The following is a 25,656-nucleotide window of genomic DNA, read 5'->3' on the forward strand; positions in this document are numbered from 1 at the left end:
ATGACCGAAAGTGACCAGAACCAAAATGAGCAAAACAACGACATGCAGGAAATCGTTAAAAATGTACAAACTGTACAAATGAATGTCTGTGCCAGTGAAGTTGAGGAATGGATTGCCCAATGTGACAAAGACTGTGAAATCAGTGTAGAGCTCAATGATGATCAGATTATTGCCGCTCTTTTCAGGAATAATAGTGAGGAAACTGTGGACGAGGACTTGGATGGTAATGATGACAAACTCCCTACCCAGATTTAACACATCAACTCCAACAACGCTTTCGATATTGCCCTTCACTACATCGAGCAAGACTGAATCTTTGCACCTACAGTCATTTTGTGGATCAAAAAATTAAGGTACACTGCAGCTAAGCCTAGAATTTCATCTGCTAAACAAAAATCTATAACTGACTTTTTTTGTAAGTAATATTTTACTATAGGCTACCTACAATTTTTACAGTATGTATTAAATACTTACAGTATTGCATTTTTTTATTAATAGTAACAGCTTTTGTGTGATTTATTGCAATGTTTTCACTGTAGAGAACACTACAGTCATTCTTGATTTGAAAGATTGTTTACTTTTTTATGATAATCCGACTTTTTTGCGTTTCTGACCATAACCTAGTCCCAAAAATGACGGATTAGAGGGGATCTACTGTATGGCGTTCCGGATTATCGTAAACATAAGATATCTGAGGATTGTTTGCTTGCGAATATCGTTTGTCAACTAACGATGACTCTCCTCGAATACCAGTTTCCATGAAGTGGTACATATTTAAGTGAATAAATAGCTCTAGTTCTAATTTAGCCAGTATCATATCAGATTTTGACAAGTCAAAAAATGAAGCAAATCGAGATCGTAATATTTTAATAAAAAATTACGATAATTTTCAAAAATATTAGCAAGTAAAATTGTTGTTCCGCAAATTAATATTATTGCAAATAATGTGAAAATTTACTACAATTAAAAGTTTTCCATACAAGATGAGCTAAATCGTAACTTTCGAACTTATGTCACCTTCAGTTAAATCATTATAAAAACATTTTTTATCAGGTAAAAATTTATTGTTTAAATTTGGATTATCATTAAACCAATTATATGAAACAACGCATTTTTTCTCATGAATATTAGTTAATATTTCACATCAAATTTTTGACTGTGCAGTACAATAGTGTTTAATTGTTTATAGTGTGTAGAGAGATCAGCGAAAACTACGATTGAAAATGTATTCGAACAACAATTATATAAAAAAAATTTATCTTCTGTGTAATTGTTGACCGAGAGAACGTTCGATTCCAAGTAAATAACAATTCGGTTTATTTATTTGTTATTTTTTAACAGCTTATAAAAACTAATAAATATATATCTGGCAAATGTTGCTAATTATACAAAACATAATAAACTACGTTTGTTCATTTACTTTTCTTAATAATATCAACACAGATAAGCTACATTGAATTTAAAAGTATACTGTACATATCTTCGGTTATAAATACTGTATCGACAGATAATTACAGAGTACAGTTGGAACTACAAATCACACAAGGCGATTATGGAAATAACAATATAAAAAAATTCTTTATAAAAATAAACAAATTTTACTTGCAAAAAGTCAAAATGTGTGTAATAAAATGTTAGTTTATATTATTACGCCAATCGCACACTTCATTGACATAAGAAATAAATTAATAATAGTTTGACTATATTTTTAGAAAGTGTTTTCATTATAAATTATTTTTATTATCTGTTCGAAATTATATTTCTTATCTGATGCACATATTAGCAAAAAATCAGTATAAATAATAATAACATTATTCAAATAATTCAATCTACCTTGCGTTATACAAACAACCATATTCAATGATCAAAGTGATTAATTTGAAAGAAAGTACTATTTACACTAAAAAGAATATACACGATTATTATATTCACATTTATTAGTATTAAGTAAATAAATAAACTACATTTAATTAAATATACACTGTGTATACAATAAATATATTAAATTAATGATACTAGACTGAGAATAAAGTAATAAGTACATATATCAGACAAATGAAACAAGATACTTTTTAATTTTTATATCAATTAATTTTTTAAAATATTTTAGTTTATTATATTTTTATAATGTCATATAACACGAAGTGTAATAAAGTATTAATTAGTATAATAAAGATAAAAAGACAGATCATTGATAAAATCATTAACTCAACTAAACAATTGCCATAAACAATATGCTATAAATGCGCTATTATATATATATATTTTAATATATAAAAATGGACGTGTTTGTGCCTATACGTCACACTGCAGCTAAAACTACATATCGCACATAGATAATGTTTGTGTGTGGTAGTAGCCCAAAGGTGCGCTATACTGGTTGTGTCTCGATAGCAACAAGGGTGTGAGAGATATGAGGTTTGAAAATGGTTGACTTTGAAAATGTGTGACGCTTCAAAGAGAATGTTTCAGTGTTTTCTAGAAATTTCTAGAAACTAGAGGTGAAATTTGATACACAGTAAGGGAACGTCATGAAAATGCACACTGAGAAGGGATTTTTCGAAATTTCCTTGCGAGGGGGAAGTAAAAGCATTAAGGCTTAAACTGAAGAACGGCTTTTACTGTAATATTTTAGATGCGATTTTTTTGTATTTTATTACGTTTAGTCTTCACTGAGTATTAAATTAATAACATTTCAGACATTGATATATATAATTTTTATATATTTCGATTTTTTAACCAAATGTTCGAACCGTTTTAAATTCGAATTTCTTTTTGCATATTGGTTCGATTATAGTACAATTGTAAACGTTCCAGAAAATTTATCAAACTAAAGATAGTTCGTTTGATTCTCAGCAATTCTCATCATTCTCAGCGGTTGATGTTAAATAACAATTACTATGGTTGTTAAAATATTCAATGTAAATAGAGTTTGCTTGCAAAATCTGTGCCAGCGAAGCCACAGGTAACAGCTAGTTAATAATTAAAAACTAAGTAATTTGAGACTAAGGTTAAATTATTATTAAAATTAATAATTTGTACCTATATAATATATCATATTTAAAACATGAAATGAAACCATCTACATCTTATAGCCTATATGCTATTATAAATTCTGTGAAGAAATATCTAAATGAAAACATAAAACATGTAAATTTATTAGGCATCATGCTTTCAATTTTGGGTGAAAATATCTAGATAACAATAAAAGTACTTAGATGTTGATTCAAAATATTGAAATTGGCTACAGCGAGTACAACTCGAAAAATTATTTAGTTGCCAATTAGCCATTTTACTGAAGGCTGTGCTATTTTTCATCTTGTGTGTTGTGTAGTTTTAAATTTTTACCAAAAAAACAGGAATTTAATGACAAACTGATCAGAACACTACAACTTTATAATGAAACGAAGTAAGTTCTGATCAAAGCGTGACATCTGATAGGCATATTTATAATCATTAACTTGATTATGGTGAAACGAATTTTTAGTTTTTAAGAATAGTTTTGAGTGTTAACTTAAATGCTGAACGAAGAGACAATCTCACTTAAATAATGCATAAGTATTAATTGTGCATTTTTAAAAATCAATAAGTTATTATATTTAACTATGCAAAGTGATATTTACTACGTGACAAAGCAAATAACTTTGATGTTTTCAAGTTTAAACACGCTTAAACATTTCATTTTTTTAAAAATAATTATGTAAATTTAACACTATTATAAACACAAGTTTACTACTAATATATTACGAAATATTTTTATACAATTTGAAATGTTCACTTCAAGAGTATTGTTAATGTTTACAAATTATGTCAATGAAAACATAAAAAGTCTTGTAACTTAGCTAATTACTAAAAGTGCACCTTAAAAATTTATCGCGTTTTAATAAATACTGTCATATTATTTGTTGTATATTCATAACTACTCTGTCTTATTATCAAATATAAGATTTCGTTCAATCAATGATTTTGAACATTGTATAATTTATTTTTCAATTTACTTACTTTTGTCAGATATTTTCACAATGGAGTATAATTGAAAACTTTTAAAACACAAGTGTACTATTATTGGATTTAGAAGGTAAATTACAGAATTTTTGTTTTTTCATCACTCCAGTTAATTCCACCAAAGTAGAGAAAATTGAGTATAAAAAGCTCGCCATCTGCAAACAATGTCAATTGTTTATTGCATAACAGATAAGCATTAACACGCTGACTTACCCGTATTATGAAATTTTTTCGAATGTAAAAAAAGTCCCCAATAGAAATTCCCATTTTCTTCGTTCCGAATCTTTTCATGAAACAATCGATCTTGAAATATAAAATTATAATTAGTGAGTTAAGATCATAATTAAACAACCATATCTTATTTATAATTCACCTTAAACTTGAATTCAACTGGCAAGTTGTTCGAAGAGAATCTTTGTATGGAAACGAAGTTATCGTAGATCTAAAAGACAGAATAATTATTTAATAATCAAAGCTTTATTACGTATGTTTATAATTATTGATTTGCCGAAGTTCTCTGGAATAATCAATAACTTCAGGTTTTACAGCATTTTTTAAATAAACTTAATTTGATGCTCATAATACTGCTCAAAATGAAAGAGTTTAACTACGAGTAGCTTGTTATACCTAATCGTTTTAAAACTAAGTGTAAAAGTTTGTTTATTTGAGTAGCCAAATACAGCAAATGATGTTTCGCTACACAATTTGCAAGTAGTTTATACAGAAAAAAATAATATTCAGTGAAAATGATATTGTCATTTTTATGTTTCAATGTAGCAAATATACACGCTTACGAATACAATTTTCACAAACCAACTATCGATGTTCAATAGTTTTATCAACTCTGCTACTGAAGAAAAATTAAGATTAATAAACCACAAACAATGTATTTTAAATTCGTACTACAAATCTAATATATAATCACACTAAGAAGGGATTTTTCGAAATTCCTCCTTACGGGGGAGAGGGACAGGATTGAGGCTTAACACTTTCACTAACAATGGAAGTGTTAAGTAACAATGAAAGTGTTACGTAACAATGGAATTGTTAAGAGAAAGCGACATGCAAGACGCAGATGCAGATTTTTCGTTTTTGCGAGAAGTCGAACATATTTTTAGGTTCATCTAAAAATTCTCTAATTAGTTTGGAAACAAGGAAACCCAATTTATGCATATTGTGAAAACGGGTAAGGTTGACTATAACATAATAATGTTAATCTTCCCTATCGTTTCTTTTGCCCAAGCAACGCTGGGCCCACCTGCTAGTCTATAATATAATCGAGACGGGTTGATGATAATAATAATAAGTGCAGAGCCCAAACGGTTAGGAGTTGGAAGCTGAAATTTGGTATACAGTTAGGGCACGTCACGAAAACGCACACTAAGAAGGGATTTTTCAAAATTCCTTTCCACGGGGGAGAGGGACAGGATTAAGGCTTAACACTTCCATTAACAATGGAAGTGTTAAGTAACAATGGAGGTGTTAGGTAACAATAAAAGTGCTAAGTAACAATGGAAGTTTTAAGTAACAATAAAAGTTTTGAGTAACAGAAGTGTCAGCAATGGAAATCTTACGTAACAATGGAATTGTTAAGAGAAAGCGACGTGCGATACGCAGATGCAGTTTTTTCGTTTTTGCGGGAAATCGAACATATTTTGAGACCCATCTAAAAATTCCATAAGGAGACCCAATTCTTGCATTCTGTGAAAACGGGTAAGGTTGACTGTAACGTAATAATCTTTATCTTAGTTACTGTTACTTTTGCCCGAGCAACGCCGGGCCCACCTGCTAGTTATTATATAAAACAATAGACTGTATAATTAACTCTTTACCTTCGAATTTACACTAGCTTTAACTTTAACTTGTTTAGTATATAGTTTTAAAAAACAAGTCTTTAGTTTAGTTTATTGTCTTTTTATCTTTTGACCCTGCTAGTGGACAAGTAGATATAAACACTGAATATTAGTGAATGGTCATTGTTAGCATTTCAGCAACAGACGAGCTATGTAGAGTTTCATGGATTTTTTCACGTTTTTAAGTAAAAATAAACTGTATTTATAACTGGCCTCATATGGACCCAACCCGTGACACTCCTGCCGTTTGACAAGTTTAGTCGACTGCACAATTAAATAGTAGTGCGTGTAATATCTGCGACTTTCAATCTTTACTATGTAATTATATTATAACTTATTGTCAAGAAAAATAGCATTTGTAATTATATAAATTCCTTTATTAAAATTACTTTCCTGTAAAAAATTAAAATGCTGTTGATTGTCAGGAAAGCAGTAATATGTTACTAGGCATAAACACAATGAATATAACATATTTTTGTCTACAGACAAATAATACAGGAAATTACGTTGTTTGATGATTGGACGTGTAAATGTTACTGAATAGTATTTACTGGTGTATAAAAATTATATAATATACTTTACATGTTAAATTACTATTACAAATAAAAGAAAAAATGATAATTACCAGAGATATCAAGTAAGACAGGGCCCACGATGCAAGAAAAACACCTGTTAAAAACAACATCGAAATGACACCTAAAAGTACTCGAACAAATGCATCGATGTGAAAAAACATCGTGGCAAAACACAGAAAGCACGTCTCGTATGCAAAAGTAGCATAGATGAAAGCAGTAAGATCTTTCCATTGCTTGTTGATCATTTCAAAAATCTTCCAAACCTCTGTGTGCTTTTCACAGATTTTTTGTAATTCTATTTTTAATAATGAAGAAGTTGTGTTTGTTTGTTGCAATTCTTCACTTAACTTTATCAGTCTTCTTCCTATGCAAAACAAACACACAAGAGATATAATCAGAACTGACCATATTTGTCCTATGAATTGCAGAAACAGAATCGATAAGTAAATGGAGCAGAACATTGCTTCGAAATCACTTCCATCGTATCTTTTGACAGTAGGAAACACGATCATCGCGACTGCATTAGAAACAATCAAAAGCAAGAAAAATATGCACACGAAACATTTTAATATAGGCAATTCTATTTCCAATAGAAAATATTTTTCATCTTTGTACGTGCTTTTCATGAAATGAAGAGAAACTTTCTTTCTCTTTAATACTGAAAATTGAACAGCGATATAAATGTTCATAACGAGAACCAAGATGTGCATCTTTGTGTTATATTTCCCGAATGCGTATGTGGATTTGTAACAGAATAAACTTTTGTTGAATACTGACACAAATAAATATAACGAGGATAACCATAAAAACAGTTCACTCATTTTTACGTAAAAGTCATATAAATTTTTTTTAATATTTTGTTGTTTTCCATAAATTTCTTCTTCGAAACAGCTACATCTTTCGACGGGGTCGATGCCAAAAACTCTGGAAGTAGAAAGCAGAGCGTGTAAGTTGTAAAACAAACATCGATCTGATCGTGTCCACAAGACAGTTTTATTGTTTTCCTCAGAGGAAATTTGTAGATTTTTAAACCAATTGATAAATTTTGAAGTGCAGTTTCCCATTTTCTATATTCTGTAAGTTTATAAAAATATTAATCGTATAATTAAAGTAAATTAAGTTTAGATTCATGTGATTGTTTTTCTGATATAAAAAAAAATTAAATTATGTGTGTTATTTTTACGAGTTATTTAAGCTATATTTATGCTATATAAAATCTTCATATAATATTTGAATGGTATTGAAAACAATGAAAACGGCAAAAGTTAAAGCTACAAATTCATAAAAACATATAAATAAATTATTAAACGTGTAAATAAAAATATAATCATTAATCAAAATATTATTTAATCTTTTAAAATCTTTACTCAATACATATGACATTTTGTGATTCGAGTTTTACGTCAGATATAGCCAAGGAGATAATTAAATGACTTATAATGTATAACTTACTCAGATATCACCGATTTCTGCATAGAAATTAACTTAAACTACACGTCTCTCTCAATCAATAACATTTCCAGGCACACGCAGTACACAAAGTTACGTAAACAAAGAATTATGTAAGGTATTAGGAGCGTTGCCTAGTAACATGCTGTTAATGCAGCTAGATATGGAAACTAATGATATACAAACTTGCAAATGAAACAGAATTGTCATTTAATTTCTTTATCCAACGCTTTACCATTTAATGCCATTTTTAAATTAAATACATTTAAATTTTTATTGGCATTTGTAAGGCTGTCTTTACTTGTACTCGAGAGTAGTTAGAGAGATGAAAGTCGAGGTCAGATGTTAAAAGCATTGGAACAGGTGCCCCAATTACTTTTATATATAAGCTTAAAGTGTAGACATACATACGGTTACCTGAATTGAATTTAAACGTTTATTTAAATAAACTGTATTGAACCGTTGAGAGTGGAGAAAGTACCGTATACAAAGGCAACACACTATTTAAATCGAGGGCATACATTTTAAGTTAAATAGATTTAAAATTTATTTTAAAAATTAGTAACAATTTGCTTAACTTTTCAGGCAACATTTAAACTTTTGGTGGTTCCGTGTGATATAATATTTTATTTTAAAAAGTTTTTATATTTTAATTATTATAGAATGTTAATAAGCTTAATTTTCATGGTAGTGATGATTTTTATAACATATTGTAAATACAAATAACGAGTAAAATCTTCATTAATTCCGATCTTACTTCACATACCACACTCGACACCCTTTAACCTTTAAAGGGTGTCCTGTGTGGTATGTTAAGTCCGTCGTATGTAACTAAGCGTGAATATTAAAATTGAAGCGTGGCATTATGACAACTTCAAAATAATTTTTTTTTTCGTGTTAATTAAATACAATTATATAACCAATGAAACTGTCACCACTTTTATTATATTTTCATATAACTTATATACAAATATATTATGTTTTTATTTGTAATTTTAAATGAGTGTTTGCAATACAATTATATAATATGGCATAAAATTTATTAAATATTCTGTGATTATAAAGCGTTTTCGTAAGGAAATATCGATTATTAGATAATAAGAGTTATATAAGAATGTCTGCGTTATAGAATACTATTGATCTAACTGTTACCAAGAGTAATGTTTAATACATTGATTTGAAAGTTTAAAGAATTTGATGTTACATTTATTCGAAATTTAAATGCTTAAATTTCTTAAGCATAAATCAAAGTATTATACATTTATATATTATTTATGATTAATTATATATAACATTAAGGTAGCAAACGCTGTTTCTCGAATCTTCTCGCACCCTAACTGGAAGGGAAAAGTGACATCTAAATACATTAGTATTATATATTCGTGTTTTGTGTGTGATTTATCACTCCATCCGGTGTTATTAAACGAACTATTATATTTATACTCACACAACAAATGCCTATACATATTCAAGAAACTTGTGACAACTAATGTGCAAATAGAAATATATTACTTTTATTTATTATTTCCTAGTTTCGTTTTTATTATTATTGTATGTGTATGTGAGAATCGGGAATTATTAAGTTAAATAGTATAATTTCTATAATCAAAATAATATTCAGTGTAAATTTATTTATATATAATGTATTTTAAACTGTTTATAATGAAAAGTATTGTTTATAATTTCATATACTTAAGTGAATATAATCGACAAGATACAGTATGTCGCGTACTTTAATTATATATCAAGTAAATACTTTTTAATATTTAAAATCTGGTTTCTAACGTCTCTCAATTTGTGCAATTTATTTGAAATTATATATTTAATTTAATGTCGGTATTTATTGTTATAATTTTATTTGATAATATTGATACTAATTTTAAAGTAATCTGTCTTTTGTATTTGATATAAATTAAGATTGTTTGATTGGAAGAAAATTATATTTGCATAAATATATGCGTAAAATATATTGTTATGGGTTATGTTTATAAATTAAACCATTAATTATTATTTTTTCTTTAAAAATGTAAAGCCTTGAATATTTTTAGAAACTTTATTCAAGCTTACTCTTTATTAAACAAAATTATTCTAAAATCACAAAGAACTGCATAATGAAAGTTCTTGAATGGTGATGTTTTGATATAACGAGTGCCTACTGTATTATATTATAATATAAATATTTATTACATATTAGTAGTATATATGCAATTAATTACAGCAAAAAATAATAATTAAATTTAAAAAAAATAATAAAATAATAATTAAAGTTGGCCTATACACAAAACCTGAAACTAAAATAAAGGCAAAAATAAAAATAAAAAAAGTATTTAATTGAAATTAGACTGAAATCAAATGAATTAAAACTTATTATTGCAGGATGTAGTAATAAAGTATGTCGAAATTTCAAATTATTTGCAAATAAGCCTGGCATTGCCTGAGCAAAAAGTGAAAATACGAATACTTTACTAATATTATTAGATTATAACCGATCTTACGAATATTCGCCGGATGCAATAATTAGGTTCACCTTTTTTCGGAACTAATTAGTAAATTTTTAGATGGGTCTGAAAATATGTTCGATTTCCAGCAAAAACTCAAAAATCCTCATTTAAATAGTATCATAGAAACCGATTTCTTCAGGGTAATCTTTAATTAATAACTCCCGTGATTTTTGTCGAAAATTTCTGAAATTGTGCTCGAAAGTTTGTTTATTAGAGGGATTGATGCTGTTAAATTTGATAGATGAAAGTCCTTACTGTGCGATGATATAGGGAATCGTGCTTCGTATTTCGAGTAGGGTTCCACTTTACGAAGATATTACTCGTTATTTGCTATTTACACTGTTAATAATACTTATTTTAACTCATATAGTTAGGTTTTTAATAAAATTTATTTTTAATGAAATATAATAAGAGATGGCGCCACACACGCAGTTTTAAATCTTTCCGGTAAAGTTAAACAACCGTTTGACGAATTTTTTATCACGCTAAAATCGCGGGAAAGTTAGTCGAAAACACGAACCCTCAAAATTTGCTTTCTCAACAATATATGCAATAACCCATTTGAAATAAATAGGAATAGGTCCAGACATTACGAAAGAGAAAAGAACGCTAAGAGTAGTGTTGTTGTAAAGCTATATTTACTGTACATTGTTATTCTATTCAATTGTGGTCATTAAGTTTGATAATCAATAATATAGTACTTTTTTATTACCTTCGATTTTATTGCACATAGTTAGTCACGTGATATCTGTCAGATGCCACTGTGTTTTTTACTTTTTAAATACCGGCGTGCGATGGAAAATTTGTGTGTCGTATTTTTGGCAACTCAGAGAGTTAGGAGAGTACAGATTTTTCCATTTTAAAATATTTTCCAAAAACTTAGAAAAAAACTCGATTCTCCAAACAATGGCACTTGGCAACTATGGGATGCCACGTAAAAAACAAACTATTAATCTTTACTAATTTGTATTTGACTGCAGACCAGTAGTCTAATCATTGAGGAATAACTGGGGTCTACAATAAATAGACAAATACTGATATCAGCATATAACATTACAGTGTTAGCAGATAACAAGTATATATTAATTTATTCCTACTATTTTGAACATAATTTTTTTTTCATAAATAAGCTCAAACGTGTTATGTTATAGACATTATTCTTTAAATAAAATTATACGTAAATTATTATAGTATTAGTGTATTTTAGTGATAACAAATTTTAATACTTACGAAGAATTTATCCTATTACTAGGATTCTAGTTCAACGAGCAAGTATTTGAAATTAGTTGATACAGGACAAACAAGAAATTCAATCCAACGATACAGTGTGAAAATAAATACTTGAAATTTGAACAATGTCTTCACAGAAAGAAACTGAATACAGCATATGTGTTCTACTATAATGTCTACCCCTATGATTTTTCCTATCTCTTCTGTAAACACAGCATTTGATGTTATCCACTATCTTCAATTTGTAAAGCAAACAACCAGAATAGCGGTTTATGCTAAATGAATATAACGAGATTATCATAAATTATAATAATAATTTATAATAGCTGTGCAGGACGGAAACATGATCAGTTAAAAATATGAAAAGACCAAAAAGTATTTAATAACTGTATTTCTGTCATAACTTGCATAATTATTAGGAATTTTTTATGAATAAATTGTAAGCTTTACTGTATATTTTACCGTTTTTGTGGTCTTAATTACCTAGTTAATTAAACATTACATCACGAGATTGATTCCTTCCATTATCGTTAAATTAATCTGTTCTGCGAGTACTGCTATAAATCAATTTAGAATGTGTACAGAACATGATTAAAAGACATTTGCTTACATGGAAAAATCGATTGTCACGTTGACCAAGAAACTATTATTCATTAAAAGGTACACATTTATGATTTTCATTCTTCACTTTCATAATATGTCGTTAACTTAAATTTCCTGTGTTTCCTGTAATCAATAATTTTAAATGTATGTTCCTTCAACAGGAATCTTAGAAAATAAAGTTAAAATAAAAATAAATATAATATATAAAAATCTTATAGTATCTATATCTTTTTCAGTAAAGTAATTTTTACTACAATAAAATAATACTATGAGTAATTAAAAATTATTATTCATAACGTATATTATATTTTAATGGTAGAAAACATAACATACGTGAGCATATTTATTAACCCCTTAACGCCCGACTGATTTTTATTATGAGGTAATCAATCATAAAAAATACATAAAAAATTACTTAAAACTGAAAAAAACGAAAAAATGCGTTAATTTTGAAGAAAAACCTTCAAATTTTAGTTTCCTTTGTCTCGCTTTTCTGTGAAATTTAACACTGATGAGTCATTGTTTACACAACTGTATGACCTTGAAAACAGCTGGAGTCCAATTTTCCAGCTGTAAAAAAGTTTAAAGTAGGGTGACTATAAGCGACATGTAAATTTTGAAATATTTTTTGAAAATTAATATTTTAATTGCGATTTCCAACCCGTCTACTTAATTAAATTAATATATAATAAATCGACTAATTAAAAATAATTAAAAATACTATCGGAGGTCGTTTTTGACATCAGAAACTAGCTTTAAATAACTTACCAAAGAAAACTCCATGTGCTACAACTTACAAACAATCAAATAAATTTGATTAAAAAAAACTCCCATTAAAAAACAATTAAGCCTTAATCGAATTTTATCAAAGGCTCATTAAAATTGCGATAAAATTTTTTCGCGCGGGCAAAAAATTTTGAAAAAATTTCGAGACCTAAAAAACATTCCAAAATTTGAAAAAAAAAATTGTCAGAAGTGGCCTTAAGTACCGAATTTTACGTAACGCTATGTAATCTTGACGAGTTTTCTCGTCAATGGGCGTTAATTAAAAAGTTGAAACTAGTTTATACTGGATGTCTTTGTTAAAACCACTTTTTTCTAGTTAAAACTAGTTTTAACTCTAACCACCCCAAAATAAATTTACTAAACACCCCGACAAAAATTTATTTTTTTGCTATATATCTAATAATAGATAAATGTCATTGTTGTTCCAGATGTCTTTTTTATATCTCTGTTGATAACCTAACACGTGTTCCGCAGCAATCTAGTATTTTCACGCGCACGTAGGATTGTGGGATCTTTCATATGACTGGATCTAGTTACAAGAAATCTCTTGGGTGAATCGCGGTTGAACTTCGTTACAGTCAAGATTGAAATGGTCGAGAGAAGTCGGACCACGGCATAGTTGCCGACCTTGGTTACAATCTGGATCTTAATGCTTGGTGCAAACAGGGTATTACACATCGTGGGCGCTCTTTTGTATAGTAATCTTGGTATTTTATAGAACAGGAGGTGGAAAGCAAGATGCCAGTGAGAGCCGAAATGTAGATTTTGCGAAATGCATGGGAGCCGCAGTTCTGGCCTTTTTTCATTCTATACTGCAGTTCTGTCTGCTATTTTATTATATAATTAAATATTATATAAAACAAATAGTGAATTTTTTAGTAAACATATTTTCACAAGATTGTGGAAATAAAATTAAAAAAAATAATAAAAAGCGAAAATTAACACTGTTATCAAAAGTAGCATGTAACTTAAAAAAGCCGGATTTGCCCATGGTGACTATAGAATAACGGATTATATACTTTGACATAATAATAACATAATAATACAAAATATAAATAAATTCATTATTTATTCGTGTGTAACGAAAATGACACATGTTCTTATGTCACTTCAGATAAACAGTAATCATGTTAATAGCTTTATTTTTGAACTGGAAACTGACCAGTTATTGCGATATTTCAATTTACAATCATTTATAATCAAAACATTAAAAAACAATACTATTCGATTGTATGCAGCAACTACCGTGTTTCCCGAAAATAAGACATCTACAGAAAATAAGACCTAGCACAGATTTTGCTGAATTGCAAAATATAAGACCTCCCCTTGAAAGTAAGACCTAGCGAAGTTTTTATCAGTCGTAACGGTCATCCACAGATTGTTGAAAGTGACCGTTGGCTTTTTGAAAGTACAGCTAACTGATTGGTCAGCAGACAATTACGCCACATGGCANATATTGATACTAATTTTAAAGTAATCTGTCTTTTGTATTTGATATAAATTAAGATTGTTTGATTGGAAGAAAATTATATTTGCATAAATATATGCGTAAAATATATTGTTATGGGTTATGTTTATAAATTAAACCATTAATTATTATTTTTTCTTTAAAAATGTAAAGCCTTGAATATTTTTAGAAACTTTATTCAAGCTTACTCTTTATTAAACAAAATTATTCTAAAATCACAAAGAACTGCATAATGAAAGTTCTTGAATGGTGATGTTTTGATATAACGAGTGCCTACTGTATTATATTATAATATAAATATTTATTACATATTAGTAGTATATATGCAATTAATTACAGCAAAAAATAATAATTAAATTTAAAAAAAATAATAAAATAATAATTAAAGTTGGCCTATACACAAAACCTGAAACTAAAATAAAGGCAAAAATAAAAATAAAAAAAGTATTTAATTGAAATTAGACTGAAATCAAATGAATTAAAACTTATTATTGCAGGATGTAGTAATAAAGTATGTCGAAATTTCAAATTATTTGCAAATAAGCCTGGCATTGCCTGAGCAAAAAGTGAAAATACGAATACTTTAGTAATATTATTAGATTATAACCGATCTTACGAATATTCGCCGGATGCAATAATTAGGTTCACCTTTTTTCGGAACTAATTAGTAAATTTTTAGATGGGTCTGAAAATATGTTCGATTTCCAGCAAAAACTCAAAAATCCTCATTTAAATAGTATCATAGAAACCGATTTCTTCAGGGTAATCTTTAATTAATAACTCCCGTGATTTCTGTCGAAAATTTCTGAAATTGTGCTCGAAAGTTTGTTTATTAGAGGGATTGATGCTGTTAAATTTGATAGATGAAAGTCCTTACTGTGCGATGATATAGGGAATCGTGCTTCGTATTTCGAGTAGGGTTCCACTTTACGAAGATATTACTCGTTATTTGCTATTTACACTGTTAATAATACTTATTTTAACTCATATAGTTAGGTTTTTAATAAAATTTATTTTTAATGAAATATAATAAGAGATGGCGCCACACACGCAGTTTTAAATCTTTCCGGTAAAGTTAAACAACCGTTTGACGAATTTTTTATCACGCTAAAATCGCGGGAAAGTTAGTCGAAAACACGAACCCTCAAAATTTGCTTTCTCAACAATATATGCAATAACCCATTTGAAATAAATAGGAATAGGTCCAGACATTACGAAAGAGAAAAGAACGCTAAGAGTAGTGTTGTTGTAAAGCTATATTTACTGTACATTGTTATTCTATTCAATTGTGGTCATTAAGTTTGATAATCAATAATATAGTACTTTTTTATTACCTTCGATTTTATTGCACATAGTTGGTCACGTGATATCTGTCAGATGCCACTGTGTTTTTTACTTTTTAAATACCGGCGTGCGATGGAAAATTTGTGTGTCGTATTTTTGGCAACTCAGAGAGTTAGGAGAGTACAGATTTTTCCATTTTAAAATATTTTCCAAAAACTTAGAAAAAAACTCGATTCTCCAAACAATGGCACTTGGCAACTATGGGATGCCACGTAAAAAACAAACTATTAATCTTTACTAATTTGTATTTGACTGCAGACCAGTAGTCTAATCATTGAGGAATAACTGGGGTCTACAATAAATAGACAAATACTGATATCAGCATATAACATTACAGTGTTAGCAGATAACAAGTATATATTAATTTATTCCTACTATTTTGAACATAATTTTTTTTTCATAAATAAGCTCAAACGTGTTATGTTATAGACATTATTCTTTAAATAAAATTATACGTAAATTATTATAGTATTAGTGTATTTTAGTGATAACAAATTTTAATACTTACGAAGAATTTATCCTATTACTAGGATTCTAGTTCAACGAGCAAGTATTTGAAATTAGTTGATACAGGACAAACAAGAAATTCAATCCAACGATACAGTGTGAAAATAAATACTTGAAATTTGAACAATGTCTTCACAGAAAGAAACTGAATATAGCATATGTGTTCTACTATAATGTCTACCCCTATGATTTTTCCTATCTCTTCTGTAAACACAGCCCTTTATTAATGTTTTTCATTACCTTTAATAAAGCAAACAAACAGGAATACGGTTTATGCTAAATGAATATAACGAGATTATCATAAATTATAATAATAATTTATAATAGCTGTGCAGGACGGAAACATGATCAGTTAAAAATATGAAAAGACCAAAAAGTATTTAATAACTGTATTTCTGTCATAACTTGCATAATTATTAGGAATTTTTTATGAATAAATTGTAAGCTTTACTGTATATTTTACCGTTTTTGTGGTCTTAATTACCTAGTTAATTAAACATTACATCACGAGATTGATTCCTTCCATTATCGTTAAATTAATCTGTTCTGCGAGTACTGCTATAAATCAATTTAGAATGTGTACAGAACATGATTAAAAGACATTTGCTTACATGGAAAAATCGATTGTCACGTTGACCAAGAAACTATTATTCATTAAAAGGTACACATTTATGATTTTCATTCTTCACTTTCATAATTTGTCGTTAACTTAAATTTCCTGTGTTTCCTGTAATCAATAATTTTAAATGTATGTTCCTTCAACAGGAATCTTAGAAAATAAAGTTAAAATAAAAATAAATATAATATATAAAAATCTTATAGTATCTATATCTTTTTCAGTAAAGTAATTTTTACTACAATAAAATAATACTATGAGTAATTAAAAATTATTATTCATAACGTATATTATATTTTAATGGTAGAAAACATAACATACGTGAGCATATTTATTAACCCCTTAACGCCCGACTGATTTTTATTATGAGGTAATCAATCATAAAAAATACATAAAAAATTACTTAAAACTGAAAAAAACGAAAAAATGCGTTAATTTTGAAGAAAAACCTTCAAATTTTAGTTTCCTTTGTCTCGCTTTTCTGTGAAATTTAACACTGATGAGTCATTGTTTACACAACTGTATGACCTTGAAAACAGCTGGAGTCCAATTTTCCAGCTGTAAAAAAGTTTAAAGTAGGGTGACTATAAGCGACATGTAAATTTTGAAATATTTTTTGAAAATTAATATTTTAATTGCGATTTCCAACCCGTCTACTTAATTAAATTAATATATAATAAATCGACTAATTAAAAATAATTAAAAATACTATCGGAGGTCGTTTTTGACATCAGAAACTAGCTTTAAATAACTTACCAAAGAAAACTCCATGTGCTACAACTTACAAACAATCAAATAAATTTGATTAAAAAAAACTCCCATTAAAAAACAATTAAGCCTTAATCGAATTTTATCAAAGGCTCATTAAAATTGCGATAAAATTTTTTCGCGCGGGCAAAAAATTTTGAAAAAATTTCGAGACCTAAAAAACATTCCAAAATTTGAAAAAAAAAATTGTCAGAAGTGGCCTTAAGTACCGAATTTTACGTAACGCTATGTAATCTTGACGAGTTTTCTCGTCAATGGGCGTTAATTAAAAAGTTGAAACTAGTTTATACTGGATGTCTTTGTTAAAACCACTTTTTTCTAGTTAAAACTAGTTTTAACTCTAACCACCCCAAAATAAATTTACTAAACACCCCGAAAAAAATTTATTTTTTTGCTATATATCTAATAATAGATAAATGTCATTGTTGTTCCAGATGTCTTTTTTATATCTCTGTTGATAACCTAACACGTGTTCCGCAGCAATCTAGTATTTTCACGCGCACGTAGGATTGTGGGATCTTTCATATGACTGGATCTAGTTACAAGAAATCTCTTGGGTGAATCGCGGTTGAACTTCGTTACAGTCAAGATTGAAATGGTCGAGAGAAGTCGGACCACGGCATAGTTGCCGACCTTGGTTACAATCTGGATCTTAATGCTTGGTGCAAACAGGGTATTACACATCGTGGGCGCTCTTTTGTATAGTAATCTTGGTATTTTATAGAACAGGAGGTGGAAAGCAAGATGCCAGTGAGAGCCGAAATGTAGATTTTGCGAAATGCATGGGAGCCGCAGTTCTGGCCTTTTTTCATTCTATACTGCAGTTCTGTCTGCTATTTTATTATATAATTAAATATTATATAAAACAAATAGTGAATTTTTTAGTAAACATATTTTCACAAGATTGTGGAAATAAAATTAAAAAAAATAATAAAAAGCGAAAATTAACACTGTTATCAAAAGTAGCATGTAACTTAAAAAAGCCGGATTTGCCCATGGTGACTATAGAATAACGGATTATATACTTTGACATAATAATAACATAATAATACAAAATATAAATAAATTCATTATTTATTCGTGTGTAACGAAAATGACACATGTTCTTATGTCACTTCAGATAAACAGTAATCATGTTAATAGCTTTATTTTTGAACTGGAAACTGACCAGTTATTGCGATATTTCAATTTACAATCATTTATAATCAAAACATTAAAAAACAATACTATTCGATTGTATGCAGCAACTACCGTGTTTCCCGAAAATAAGACATCTACAGAAAATAAGACCTAGCACAGATTTTGCTGAATTGCAAAATATAAGACCTCCCCTTGAAAGTAAGACCTAGCGAAGTTTTTATCAGTCGTAACGGTCATCCACAGATTGTTGAAAGTGACCGTTGGCTTTTTGAAAGTACAGCTAACTGATTGGTCAGCAGACAATTACGCCACATGGCANGAATAGCGGTTTATGCTAAATGAATATAACGAGATTATCATAAATTATAATAATAATTTATAATAGCTGTGCAGGACGGAAACATGATCAGTTAAAAATATGAAAAGACCAAAAAGTATTTAATAACTGTATTTCTGTCATAACTTGCATAATTATTAGGAATTTTTTATGAATAAATTGTAAGCTTTACTGTATATTTTACCGTTTTTGTGGTCTTAATTACCTAGTTAATTAAACATTACATCACGAGATTGATTCCTTCCATTATCGTTAAATTAATCTGTTCTGCGAGTACTGCTATAAATCAATTTAGAATGTGTACAGAACATGATTAAAAGACATTTGCTTACATGGAAAAATCGATTGTCACGTTGACCAAGAAACTATTATTCATTAAAAGGTACACATTTATGATTTTCATTCTTCACTTTCATAATATGTCGTTAACTTAAATTTCCTGTGTTTCCTGTAATCAATAATTTTAAATGTATGTTCCTTCAACAGGAATCTTAGAAAATAAAGTTAAAATAAAAATAAATATAATATATAAAAATCTTATAGTATCTATATCTTTTTCAGTAAAGTAATTTTTACTACAATAAAATAATACTATGAGTAATTAAAAATTATTATTCATAACGTATATTATATTTTAATGGTAGAAAACATAACATACGCGAGCATATTTATTAACCCCTTAACGCCCGACTGATTTTTATTATGAGGTAATCAATCATAAAAAATACATAAAAAATTACTTAAAACTGAAAAAAACGAAAAAATGCGTTAATTTTGAAGAAAAACCTTCAAATTTTAGTTTCCTTTGTCTCGCTTTTCTGTGAAATTTAACACTGATGAGTCATTGTTTACACAACTGTATGACCTTGAAAACAGCTGGAGTCCAATTTTCCAGCTGTAAAAAAGTTTAAAGTAGGGTGACTATAAGCGACATGTAAATTTTGAAATATTTTTTGAAAATTAATATTTTAATTGCGATTTCCAACCCGTCTACTTAATTAAATTAATATATAATAAATCGACTAATTAAAAATAATTAAAAATACTATCGGAGGTCGTTTTTGACATCAGAAACTAGCTTTAAATAACTTACCAAAGAAAACTCCATGTGCTACAACTTACAAACAATCAAATAAATTTGATTAAAAAAAACTCCCATTAAAAAACAATTAAGCCTTAATCGAATTTTATCAAAGGCTCATTAAAATTGCGATAAAATTTTTTCGCGCGGGCAAAAAATTTTGAAAAAATTTCGAGACCTAAAAAACATTCCAAAATTTGAAAAAAAAAATTGTCAGAAGTGGCCTTAAGTACCGAATTTTACGTAACGCTATGTAATCTTGACGAGTTTTCTCGTCAATGGGCGTTAATTAAAAAGTTGAAACTAGTTTATACTGGATGTCTTTGTTAAAACCACTTTTTTCTAGTTAAAACTAGTTTTAACTCTAACCACCCCAAAATAAATTTACTAAACACCCCGACAAAAATTTATTTTTTTGCTATATATCTAATAATAGATAAATGTCATTGTTGTTCCAGATGTTTTTTTTATATCTCTGTTGATAACCTAACACGTGTTCCGCAGCAATCTAGTATTTTCACGCGCACGTAGGATTGTGGGATCTTTCATATGACTGGATCTAGTTACAAGAAATCTCTTGGGTGAATCGCGGTTGAACTTCGTTACAGTCAAGATTGAAATGGTCGAGAGAAGTCGGACCACGGCATAGTTGCCGACCTTGGTTACAATCTGGATCTTAATGCTTGGTGCAAACAGGGTATTACACATCGTGGGCGCTCTTTTGTATAGTAATCTTGGTATTTTATAGAACAGGAGGTGGAAAGCAAGATGCCAGTGAGAGCCGAAATGTAGATTTTGCGAAATGCATGGGAGCCGCAGTTCTGGACTTTTTTCATTCTATACTGCAGTTCTGTCTGCTATTTTATTATATAATTAAATATTATATAAAACAAATAGTGAATTTTTTAGTAAACATATTTTCACAAGATTGTGGAAATAAAATTAAAAAAAATAATAAAAAGCGAAAATTAACACTGTTATCAAAAGTAGCATGTAACTTAAAAAAGCCGGATTTGCCCATGGTGACTATAGAATAACGGATTATATACTTTGACATAATAATAACATAATAATACAAAATATAAATAAATTCATTATTTATTCGTGTATAACGAAAATGACACATGTTCTTATGTCACTTCAGATAAACAGTAATCATGTTAATAGCTTTATTTTTGAACTGGAAACTGACCAGTTATTGCGATATTTCAATTTACAATCATTTATAATCAAAACATTAAAAAACAATACTATTCGATTAAAATGTTGTATGCAGCAACTACCGTGTTTCCCGAAAATAAGACATCTACAGAAAATAAGACCTAGCACAGATTTTGCTGAATTGCAAAATATAAGACCTCCCCTTGAAAGTAAGACCTAGCGAAGTTTTTATCAGTCGTAACGGTCATCCACAGATTGTTGAAAGTGACCGTTGGCTTTTTGAAAGTACAGCTAACTGATTGGTCAGCAGACAATTACGCCACATGGCATGATTTGCATACGACTATGGCTTGGGAATCACAGATTAGCATAACGTTACGGCTGGTGATGGCTAATTGGAAGGCCGGGAATCACGCTACATGACATTTGCATAGTGCTGCGGTTCAGTAAGCAATAATTGGTCATCGAGTCCGATGTTGACGCTATGAAAAGGCGACAGTTTGATACACTGGATATACGTCACTCTCTTCTATGTTCGACTTGGAAATTGCCCACCGGCGGCCGAGTGGACTCCGTCTCCGCTTGATAGTGGTGACCAGACCCTAAACACCGGAGTTCGATCGGAGGTTCGCGCCTCACTCGGACGAGCTGGCAGCGGGAGTTTTTTCCGGGTTTTCCTCCTTGCCAATGACGCCTGAATAGGGGCNACCGGAGTTCGATCGGAGGTTCGCGCCTCACTCGGACGAGCTGGCAGCGGGAGTTTTTTTCCGGGTTTTCCTCCTTGCCAATGACGCCTGAATAGGGATCAGCTTTTCCCCCAAGTTTTCCCGGAAGGCATTTCTGTCTCCCTTTCTCGCGGGGGTCGTCTCTTATAAGACCGGCTTTGGTTACTTAGTAACCTCTCCTCTGTCTTCCTCGGATTGGTCGTCTTCTATAAGACCGAGTCTTCCTTCCTGTTTCTTCCGGAGTGAAAAAGCTGAGAACTATACTACTCCTCTGTGACGATGATGCTTCCTGATGATGACTTGGAAATTTTTTTGTTCAATAATAAATGTGAATTCTTCTTCCAGGAAAAAATAAGACATTCCCTAAAAATAAGACCTAGCGCATTTTTCAGAGCAAAAATTAATATAAGACACTGTCTTATTTTCGGGGAAACACGGTAGCATTTGATAAATTTCGAAATTGTACTTTTGTATATAGAAGGAAAATAAATTCGGTTTATCAAAGGATGGTGTTTATTAATGCAACCTTTTACTTGGAATTACCACAAATCGAACCCTGCCATTCGCGCTATTCACCATAATGGCATAATTTAAAAGTGATGTTCGTTCGGGAGCTAAATAAAAACATGTAACAAGACATCTTGCCAGGAACATACTGAGCATAAACCTGGCTAGATAAGTATTTTTTTTCCCCGGTTTATAATATTTTGTACATAACGTTACAGATGTGTATAGCTAATTATCGGGTTTTATTTCGTAATATAAATAAATTAGAGTGTTAAAAATAGGGGTAATTCAGTGATTCCACACGGCTTTGCAAAGTTTTAAATTTTACACGGTCAAAGAAAGATGAAAAATACGTAATTCAAAAATATACTAAACTTCTTAATTTAATAAAAATTATGACTATAAAGAAATATTTCTCAAATATATTTTAAAATTCATTTTATAAATTTTTTCGTAATCATAATATTAAAAAATGACACAATAGAAACTACTATAAATTGAATTTTCGCTTTTACTGACCAAAATCGATTACTTAACTCAGAAAACAGTTTTATCGAATATAAATGTAAAACATTAATTTGAACTTATATGTTCTTTCCATAACTATAATAAAAGTAAATAATATCTCATGTATTTATAGCACATTAGCATTAGAAAAGAAAAAAATTTAGGCTATTCAAGGTAAGAGTCAACAATAAATATTTTTTATCCTACAATAGAAGACACGAAATAATAATTGTTATATATAGTATATTATATTATGAACACAAGCATTTCCAAAAAAACTGGAAATTTGATTATTTTTTCACTTTTGTCGAAGATAAAGCTGTATGCTTAATATGCTCAGAAACTGTGTCAATATTAAAAGAATATAACATAAAAAGGCATTACGATACAAAACATGAACAACAATATAAAAACTTAACAGGACAACTTCGGATAGATAAGTTTAATCAAATGGAGAAAAACTTGGGAAAACAATAGGCTATTTTTAAAAATCAAGCTATTTTATCAAATACGGCAGTAAAGGCTAGTTTTGTTGTCAGCCATATACTGGCAAAAAGAAAAGAAATTCTTTGCGGATGAAGAGATGATAAAAGGATGTCTGACTGCTGTTGCAGAAATAGCATTTCCTGATAAAATAAATATTATTTTAAACAGTTTATCAAGATTCACCTTTGCAAGGAGAATTGAAGACTTGTCCGAGAACATAGCAACAACGCTTCGTTAACGCATTGCAAAATTTGAATACCGTTCTTTGCTACTTCATGAGAGTTGCGATATTAGCGATACAGCACAACTGGCTATATTTTTACGTGATATTGACACCAAATTTAATATTACCGAAGAATTGTGTTCACTGATTCCAATGCAAGGGACTACAACCAACAAAGACCTGTACGATGAACTAAAGTTTGTGTTGGAAAATTTTTCAATTTTATTAGAAAAGATTATTGGTATATCGACAGATGGAGCACGAGCAATGTCAAGCATGAAAGTAGGAGTTTCGGTTAGGCTATTTGAAGGCATTAAGAAGGTCACAGGAAGGGAAATATTCGTTAGCCACTGCATAATTCACAAGGAAAATTTCTGTGTGAAAAGATTGAGTTTGCCAAATGTCACTGTACTAATAATTAAACTAATCAATTTAATTAATAAAGTCGCGTGCGTTAAATCGCCGTAAATTTAAAGAATTCCTGAAAGATTTAGAAACTGAATATAGCGACGTGGTTTTTAATACCGAAGTACGTTGGCTTAGTAGAGGTGCAATGCTAAAAAGAGTATACAACTTAAAAAGCGAAATACAATTGTTCTTGAATATGAAGGGATATGCATTTCCTCATTTTGGTAATAAAGAATGGATGTGCGATTTTGGATTTCTTATCGACATAACTCAGCATCTCAATGATCTTAATGTGGAACTTCAAGGCAAAGGACAGTTTATTCACAATTTGTATGATAAAATTCAGGGCTTTGAGCGCAAATTAAAATTGTGGAAACAGCATCTTTTGCAGAATAATGTGTCTCACTTTCCACATTTAGAAAAAGAAAACGTTACTACTTCTCAAAAATACGCACAATATATAGACATTTTAATCAACGAATTTCAATTACGATTCCAAATGTTCAAAGCTGAGAAGACAGCGGTTTCCATGAAAATGTTTTCCTCGCCATTTAATATCGATGTGGATACAGTTCCCGAAGACTTTCAAATGGAAGTGATTGACATGCAGAATAATACCGATTTAAAAAATGTATTTTTCTCAGTAAACATCGAAAATTTTTATAAATCTTATGTGAGCCCTGAGAAATTTCCGCTTTTGACGAAAAATGCAAAGCAAATAATGTCTCTGTTCGGAAGTACGTATGTTTGCGAACAGTTATTTTCAACCATAAAATTAATAAAAAATGACCACCGATCAAGACTGAGTGATGCACGATTAGAAAGCTGCGTACGTGTAGCTACCTCATCAATTCCGGCTGATATTGATCAGCTTGTATCGAAAAGACAGTGCCAAATTTCTCATTAAAAATTTCAAGTAAATTCGTTTTTCTGATGTACACTATATAAGTATGAAATAAACGAAAATTAATTTTACAGTTCACTTTAGAGTTTGTTATTTATTATAATATGATTATAATTTAATTAATTTATACCGATAATAGATGTGAAAAATCACTTGCTAATTCGCTCCGTGCTGAAAATAGATTATCCGATTTAAAAGCTGATAATCACGATATAAAACAAATTTTACTACAGATTATATTTTAAATAAATTTTATAAATTTAGCACAGAATTTTTTAGTAGTAAAAGTAATTTAGACTCCTGACCAAATATTTTAAACGTTTTCATTTTGTTAACATTATTACTAATTACAAATTGAACATTTACATTACACTAAGTTTCTTAAACAATAGAAACTATATTGTGTTTCATACTTTTAAAATTAGTTTTATATACCGTTTCATTTTAATGTTATAAAGCATTTACTGCTTTG

The 25,656-nt window shown here is 29.3% G+C and overlaps 1 pseudogene; it reads left to right on the forward strand.

The window, feature by feature from the left end:
- LOC111636884 lies at positions 1-25,203 on the forward strand (annotated as a pseudogene).
- The last annotated feature ends 453 nt before the right edge of the window (positions 25,204-25,656 follow it).

Source organism: Centruroides sculpturatus, unplaced genomic scaffold, assembly GCF_000671375.1.
Source record: "Centruroides sculpturatus isolate CEXI.00-Female unplaced genomic scaffold, Cexi_2.0 scaffold665, whole genome shotgun sequence".
NCBI classification, from domain to species: Eukaryota; Metazoa; Arthropoda; class Arachnida; order Scorpiones; family Buthidae; genus Centruroides; species Centruroides sculpturatus.